The sequence below is a fragment of the Dreissena polymorpha genome, chromosome 10, assembly GCF_020536995.1.
Source record: "Dreissena polymorpha isolate Duluth1 chromosome 10, UMN_Dpol_1.0, whole genome shotgun sequence".
Lineage (NCBI taxonomy): Eukaryota > Metazoa > Mollusca > Bivalvia > Myida > Dreissenidae > Dreissena > Dreissena polymorpha.
The window spans coordinates 58559754-58569331 of record NC_068364.1 but is presented as its reverse complement, the minus strand read 5'-3'; positions in this window follow the sequence as shown (position 1 = coordinate 58569331).

Genomic DNA, 9578 nt, shown 5'->3' with positions numbered 1-9578 from the left:
ACGTAACACGGAAACTAAATACATATTAAATTTATTTTGCCGTCTGAACGTAATAACAATTGCAGCAAGTGGCGGGAGTGTATGCCTCGATTACAATACGCCTTCAGAAAAATACTCTATGGAATGACATTAGAGAATGATCCTCGATCAAAACATTATAAGAGATTGCATATGTCTTGATAATAGGTACTTTCCGCTTTGTTATATTTGTATGGTGGGTTTGTATTCCAGACGGTATTGTGTGGAAATGTATGACTGGTTTGAGGCATTATATCAGACACAATAAACTAAACTACATTTGCATATTGTTGAAATATTAATACAGAAAATTCAAGTTTATCACACGAATGCAATCATATACCTATTACATTTCCCTACGTGAATATTAGTTCGTTTTTTTTTTCGATTACCCTAAAATAAATTTAAATTAAATCTTTGTATTAATGACTTATACAATTACACACTAGTATTTCCGACATATTGTATTTAATTTAAAGAAATAGAGAGACCAAAAACATATATTCATAACCGTTTTATAACATAAAGGATTTTAATTAACAAATTTCAAACGAGTTAAACGTTGATTAATACAAACTAGAACATATGTACACTGGAGAACGTACTAGAACATACATCTTATTAGTGTTGTATACAATTTCAGTTCAAATGTGTTTTCGAATGCAACTTTCGATCATGTTCATAAGCAATGTATACTGTTAAAACAAACATTAGGTGCAGATTCGTTCACATGACACATAAACGTATGTGTTATTTATGTAACACGAACATCATTTTCAAGAAGATATTGTATATGTGTGCAATGGTATTTAATTGACAAATAAATATTTTAAAAAAAAAGAAAAATTGAACCCAATATGAACGGTAAAATCATAACTACTCCTGGGACATTGAGTTTCGTTCATTTCGTGGGTTTTCCGTACGAACAATTGTACGCGAACACATCGGAAAATAAGCGAGTCAACTTTCCCTTGGAATTTACGAGCACACGAACACGTATTTGAGACTTGGTCTGTGAAAAGGGGATTTACAGCATGTGTATAAAGTGTCTTCACGGGCTAAATAGGGACGACACTTTCCGCCTAAACTGGATTTTTGCTAATACGAGACTTTCTGTAAAGAAAAATACAAACAAAGCAAAAAGTGCCGTCCCTGATATGCCTGTGCTGACTGCACAGGTTTATCTGGGACGACAATTTACGCACATGCAATAAACCCCCTTTTGACGCAGCAATATATTTTATTTAAACACGAAATTGCATGCCGATGATGATAAACGATAACTCAGTTCGTTTGGATTTACTTTATTTAACTGCGCAATGCAAAATACAGCAAGCAATTTTAGGGTAGACAACCGTAACGTGAAATAGCTTCCTGAAAGGTAATCTTTTTAAAGTTACAATCAAGGGTGTGCCGTATCACACACCAATTATTAGTAGATACATGTTGACTTTAAATCATATGTTGGGATCTCTGTAAATACACAGTTATGATTTTTAGTCAAAATAATATCAATATAATATACATGTATATAATACAAGATACGCATTGGATAAAAACGCACATCCTTGTTGATAGGCGTAATACTGATTTGATTTATTTTTGCCAATTATTTTCTTAAATTAAGTAGCATTCGAGGATGAAGTCGATCACAATATAAGTTCATTAATCTGTGCGATTTTGAAACGAAATTCATTAATTACAAACTTAATGATCCTTGTTGTTAAATAACCATCGACCATAATATTATTATCGTGGTCAAGTTTGAATTATGTAATAGATGTACACGGTGACTATGAAATTTTATTATTTTTAGTGGTTTGCTAATTTTCCGTAAATTTACAATTATTGATATACCTGAAATGAATTATAGTTTCGAAAATATATTGCTACGCATATTTTGTGCTACATCTTTTTTCCATTTCATGTTTACAAAATTAAAAATTGTATTCCTTTAATACTATTTTCTGTATATGTACTTTGTTTCGGCATTTCAGTATTCATTAGTATACTGTGCTTGAAATAGGTGTATAAATTTACGTATCGTATTGTTAAATGTTAACAGAATATTAACACTACTTGAAAACAAAGGGATTTGAAGACAACATATGTTCAATTTGTGCTATATTTGTTGTATCATGATACTTTTGAATGAACTAGCTGATTAACTAAAAACAGGATTGCATTTCTTTATTACGAGTATTGATTTAGGTATCAAACCATTATTTGAACTTTTGGAATTTGATCTAGTAATTATTAAGACTTCGTCGACAACAACACATCTTCATAGAACATATAGCGGTCTCATTTTTCAAGATTGATTATAAAAAGAGCTGTATGTATCTCGATACAACTTGACGAACCTTTAAAGATGTATTTCTATTAAAATAACGATTATTTTAAACTACGTTGATGCTTTGGATTGTATTGTTCTTACTCAGTTAATTCATCAATAATTGACTCAATGTTTATTGTATAACAAGCCTTACTTTCAAGGATTAATACATTTAGGGCTGTCACGATATGCCGTGAGCGTACCGCGGTATATCGTGGTACAGCAACACTGTATCGCGGTACGTACCGCGATATTTTACAGAATATGAATCTGTGAAGAAAACAGCAGAATAACAAGTTTTACAAACTTTATTAAACTCAATAATCAGAAAACACTGATATCATAGTATGACTAGAAACTGTAAAAGAAACTGTAATAAACTTGATAGAAGTAGTCATTGTTATTGTTCGCGTCTTTTTCTAAAATGTCCGCCATGTTGTTTACAATAGCTGAGACTACGATCTGTGTAAATCGAACGCTTCAAGGGCATGTTCAAAATGCGGAGTCAGCGGGCCCAGTATTGAAAATCCATAGCGTTCTGACTCTTCCTCGACTTATTCAGAATCTTAAGATAACGTGATTCGGAAGTGCCATGCTTTGAACGATCGATATACTAAAGAAAGAAAATAAGAAATAGAATAAACATCTTTTGGATAATTATGAACTTATTTGCAAAGGAAATCTGTCCCTAATTCCAAAAAAGGTACGGACCCATACATGGCCGTATTTTAAAAGTGAAAGTTAAACATCTACCAGTGGAAGCGCTTGCTTGACCTGGATATTAACGGATTATTTATTTAGCCCTTTTGAATCGCTTCTACATTTTTCAAAACGATATCTATATCAAAATAATTATGTAATGTATTTATATCTGTGCTAATATAATAATATTAAAAAACCGGTGCGGCAACGCCATACCGCGGTGCGATTTTTTTCACGACATGCACCGCGATATACCGATATACCGGTGAATCGTGACAGCCCTAAATACATTGCTATATTTGTTTAAGCCTTATATTTTTGCCCCAAAATATTAGGATGAAATTGACGTGTACACAAAAATGCTTAATCTCCATCTGTTTTTACCATAAAGCTTTATGATTTATGTTGCAGGCATGAAGTTTCAAGAGCAGCTAACGCGCAGTTTGTCAATTGTCAATTTATCATCATAACGATAGGCTACATAGTTGTAGAGATTTGCACATCGAGTATACAGATTTTCTTGTAGAAGAATACTTTGTTAACGTTCCCTCTTTAAAGCGACAAATTACGATTCTTAAGCTCGACAACGCATACGGATGTTGTCTTCCCAACTACTGTTATTTGCCAGTCAAGTGATTACTTGTCGGTGGACACAATAACCACTCTCAGAATATACGAAATCGTTCTTGTATGAGTTCGTCGAAACTGCTGTAGAATTGAATCCTTTAATATAAATATTACTCTTAGGCTAAAACGATACGTCTTGGAATATTTTCCTGATTTACAAACAACAAATCCCTGCAATATGATGCCAACATATTAAAACAGAATAATACATTGACATATATTTCATTTCTTTATAATTCTGATGATGTGGTGAACGTGAATAATACAGTGATGGAAATGCAGTTATTATTTTTATACTAAATCGCATTTATTGATTTACAGTTTCAATGCATGAGGTTCATAGTAATTAACGACTAAGCGTGTTTTGTATGTGTTTTGTTTTTTAATTCTGAGATAAATGTAAGATTCGGTGCATCTTTCAGCTGGTTTGAACAACCACATCTTAAAATTGAAGGTAGCAATTAAATGACATCAGCATTAATCATCAGTTTTGTGAACAGTTTTTATGTGCTTTTTCCTGTTTAGTAAACGCAATTGTTATCTTGCCTCAAAATATATAATAAATGTATGTACAACTTATATGTATCATCTTACAACTATTATATTTTGAATTTATTTATCTGGACGTATATAATATACGCATACGTAAAAAATACATATAGCGCCACGCTACATTCGCTAACGTGCACATGGCTTTTGTTAGTGATATATCATGCCAACATCTTAATTTACTCTGCATATTTAATTAGGGCCCTGCTTTGTTCTCTTTTCAAACAGTATGAACCGGTTTCAGAAAGTATTGCCATAACAAGATTGTATTATGTGCGGCAGTTTTTTAATTGTTCGGCGGTCCGTTTCCTTAACGAATCGCCGTAACTTGTTTGTATTATGTGCGTCAGTTTTTAATTGTTTGGAGGCCCGTTTCCTCAAAGAATTGCCGTAACTAGACTGTATTCTGTGCGTCCGTTTTTAATTGTTCGGCAGCCCGTTTCCTGAAAGAATTGCCATAACTAGATAGTTTTCTGTGTGTCAGGTTTGCAAGTGTTCGGACGCCCGTTTCCCGAAAGAAATGCCGTAAAAATACTGTATTGTGTGCGGCATTGTCTTCAATTGTTCGGCTGCTGAAATGTATCATGAACAATGTCGTAAACTTAGCATTATGGCGAGCATGTGTCATCATGAATGTCGTCTGCACTCGGTCACATTCAGTTACAGTTCGTTTATTGCAAAAAAAAATCTTTAGAATCAGATTACATTCGTATTCTTATTGAACAACGACGAGCTTCACAATAACACACAAATAAACATCGCGTTAAACTCAATTTATTATATGTAGCGTTGTCTCTGCGTCATTTATCAGCAAAGAATACATGTAGACTGCGAAACCATTGCTAAACGTATATCAAGAGTGTGTGATAAAAATTACATTATTACATAAGTACGAAGTACGTTGAAAGATGCATAAACCTCGAAACATATCATTCTTTATTGATACGGATATTTAAACAGGTATCTCTCCACGATCCGTTTTTGTTACGCATTCAAACAGATTCCTAGATCCTGTAGACATGTTCCAACTAATGGTATATGACCAAAAGCAATCGTAGAATAAAGATCATTAATTCCGTTTTCAGTTGCACAGTTCAAACGTACACAAAACTCTAGCATTTCATTACCGGTACTAAAACGCGTACCTTTAAGGAATAAAACGTGTTTTGGGTGTTAAACATTTCCATTGCCATACTAAAGTAGGGTGTATTATAAGTGCAACAAAGAAAAGTCAATCTTCCGATTGTTGGAGTCATACTTATAAAGTTCAAAGGCGCAAAGTGTAATAAACTGCCTACAAATTCTACAAGTGCCTCCATTTATTGTCAATTTATCATGTTAATCGACAGTTAACAAGTTGAAGGTCTTGAAAATATGTATATTGACGGCGACGAATTTCTTGAAAGACAAAGACCACTTGGTTTACGGAAAACTCTTTATCGCGACACATTTCGATGTCGACACTCAGCATAGACGTTCTTACTATTGTGATTTGATTCCGCGTAAGATTATTTTCTCATCAACTCATGTTTTCCAGTAATAACTTTTATTAAGTATGTAATGCGTCTTTCTATTTGTACGAATGTACTTTATATGTACGTATAAGTATGTATTGTTTATGTATTGATGCGTTAAGTGAAGTACATTTTAACATATGCCTTACAGTACAACGAGTTTTAATGTTCGGGAATGGCCATTGCTGGCAATTTGATTGTCAATTGTTTGAACGCGTATTCATAAAAGTAAGTATGTAATGTTCACTTGAGCAACATTCTAAACAGTACAATGTTTTATGGCTTAATATGACCGATGTTGGAAATTAAGTTATCGTCATTTATTTGCTAATATTTAATATATCTTATAAATTAAGGGCTTATTTAAAGACATGCCGAACTATCATCAAACTAAATGTGTCGAACTGTTATTTTTAGCTGCAAAAAAGACGGTATTGCATTTTGAAACATGTTGATTACATGGATTTATCAGAAAAAAAGTGGATTTTATTTTAATTTGCAGTTTATTTGTAATAAGAACTATTAACTCTTAGGATTATATGATACAATTTCAAACATGAAAGTTCGTCATTAGCTGAGAGAGGATACGAATTTCTTGTATGTTTTATTGGGCTAATTCTTCTCTCCGCTAGCATATATAAGATATGAAGTGGAAGTTCATATGCGAATGTAGACAAAACGACATCATATGATTATACTGTGTTTACTGTCATTGACAGTGTGTCAATAAGAATCGCGGTCCATAAAGTGCAGTCAATTTGAAGCTATGTATTTTAGCTTGATTGCAGCGAAACCTTAGAGCTTATTTGAAAATCTTTCAAATCCGTTTATTTAAATTTGAACCAGTACTTGGTGTGTATGTGGGATACATAAAGAACAATCCATCAGAGGCGTCAATATCTTGTTAGTGTTTATGACTTCCTAACTTTGATAATTATGTATCTGTGTATAAAAACATAATGAATATATAATATATATTGATTTATATATGTTTTATAATATATTCAACAACGACACCGTTTGATTATGTTTCAAAATTCTTTGAATTCAGAATGCTAACTGAATAATACACAAACATATATTATAATCGTGATAACATCTTGGTCGATGTGAACATAAGTTGAGTTTGCAAAACGTAATTAGGTAGCTTTGAAGCGCGCAACGTGACCATATGTTAAGTCCTCAGTTGCTGGAGGTGTTTTATAGTATGAAATTATGACACTCGTTGCCATCTCTTTGCAAGCAGAAGTATATTATCTGATGTGGGGCATTGACTTTCTTGTATCTTAAAAGATTCACGTTTTTTTGTCGGGACACGTGCACGTTTTGGTCAAATAATGATAAACATAAGAAGGACTATTTTTAATATTAAAAGAAAGATATTCATAAACAATCACAAAAAATGCTAATCGTTCGTTGTGTCACATTTTCTATATTTCACTTTTTTGCATTTGCACAGCAATTTATGCAAGGGCAAATACGTAAACTCTTATCAACAACACGGATAAATGAGTTAATGACATTTAAATGTATTAACAACCATTTGTTGACAGCAAAATTATTTATTGTAATGACTGAAGACACATCTGTAAACTTTACGGTGATGCCTTCGTTCGCCTCACGCATATAAGTAGCCACATATTTAATCAAACTATCGCCAAACGTATGTTTTGCCTGTTTTATATACCGCTTATATGCAGCGACCTAAAGAGTGTGTAAACCTTGCTCATAGGATAAGAGTACAATCAGAAATTATTAAGCTGAATGCTATGTTTGTATCTATTTTTTGTAATTTCTGTTCACAATCATTTAACAGTAATGAGCACTTTAAACAGAAGTAAATACGTAAACTGTCACTCTGGTACAAAGTTACACACCACTTTTTATCACAGTGCTTTAGTAGACACTGTGAGGTACAAATCCATGACTTAACTTATCACTACATTTGTTGTATATGATGATATTTTAGTAAGCGGCACAACTAATTCACATGTGCATGTGTAAATATTGTAGGCGCTTTGTTCTTGGTTCATAACACGTGTAAAGGATATACATTAAAGCATTTTATTTCAAATTTAACGAGTGTTACATTTTATTATTTATATATATGCTATTTAATTGTTTGATGCAGCCATTTACACAAACTGTTGATGAGCGTTTTTCCGAAATAACCCAATGAACAACTTTATTGTTTTAAAACTGGTATATGCAGAGAATATAAACTTTGTTAATGTTCTTATATTTGTGCAAATAAAGAACCATATGGAAACATTATTAATTAATTTAAAACGCGTTACTTACACACCAATATGCAATTCGATATTCCATTATTGTAACACAAATTATAAGCAATGTATGCGCTTGTTCTGTGTATCGATGTGTTAAGCCTGACTAGACATGTAGTGATTCAATTCATAATGATTGTTTCTACATATCAGTTGTATGTTTAATTTATGGCAATTTATTACACCATAAATTTTACATTAGAGTATTAACGATAGAATTCGTGAAAAACGTGGTCCTCATCGTATGTTTTTGTTGCATAGTTTTAAGAATAATTAAGCTTTATATTTTAGTTACACTATACTAAACAATTAAGTCATGAATGACAATACTATTCATTAAATTTTACTCGAATGCATGCTCTATAGTTGCAACACTTGTTTTAATGGTATCTGTTGGTTATATTGTAAGAGTTAGCATTGATTTTCACTACTAAATCCTTAAGGTATTATAAAATTACAGACAATAATAAACATTATGCTGAGACGGGTTTCATTCCACTTGAAAACGGAATAATACGGACGATGCAATATGAGTTTATTTTGTTTTGTTTCGTGTTCTGTTTTGCATACTAAAGGACATTGTTCTGCTTAAATCAATGTGTGTGAATCGAGTCCTCACGTATGATTATATTGGTCTCTAAGTGCGAAATGTTGTATGCATGTTTCGATAATCATATTAAGCGACAATTGTTTCAGGAAATGTGAGAATAGCGATTACGCAATTATGCATCTATGCCTATCACCCGAGAATACAGACTGGAAGATTTGATATATTGGAAAAGAAACGTGATACTCGGCAAATTATGTTACAGCTATGAAGTAGACTAGGAAAACCACTTTTTGTTGAAATGTTCTAAATTTGCCCCAATTAGGAAAAACTGCATTTCAACTTATTGGGATTCATACCTGTTGTTTTTGCGCCTTTGAAATTTAAGTATTGTTATATTTTACTTATTATAGACTCAATGCTGATATATGTAATGCATACACTATGTATAATTATTATTCGTAATTGTGCCGTTGCTTATTAAATAATACAAGGTTTTAATTCGGACTGTAGTATTGTGTGCTCCTTCTAATAACAATTACTGTTTTTACTTGATTGATTATAACGACATTCATGAAGTAAAACGGTTCCATCTTTAGCTTGATACACTATTAACATGTTATATAACACGAGTTGTTTTTTCAAATATCTGTAAAGTTAATCCATTACTATTTTATAGCATGTCTGCACAATTCAATTACTATATTAATGTATTGTATATTAATATTGTGTTTAATACTAGAAACTAGAAAGTGTATGTGTTATTAAATTAGGTTCTGGTTTGTTTTAGTTTTAGTCTTGCCATTTATAAGTGGATTTCGATTTAGTATAAAACACAAAACGGGGCTCCGCCACACGCGATATATGTGAATAAAATCACGATTATGCAGAATATTGTTGTTGTTTGTTAACAAGACACATCTCATGTAAACATTTACAATACATCTAGACCGCATGCTTCACACATCCATATGGCTAGTCCATAACGAAATATGTATGGC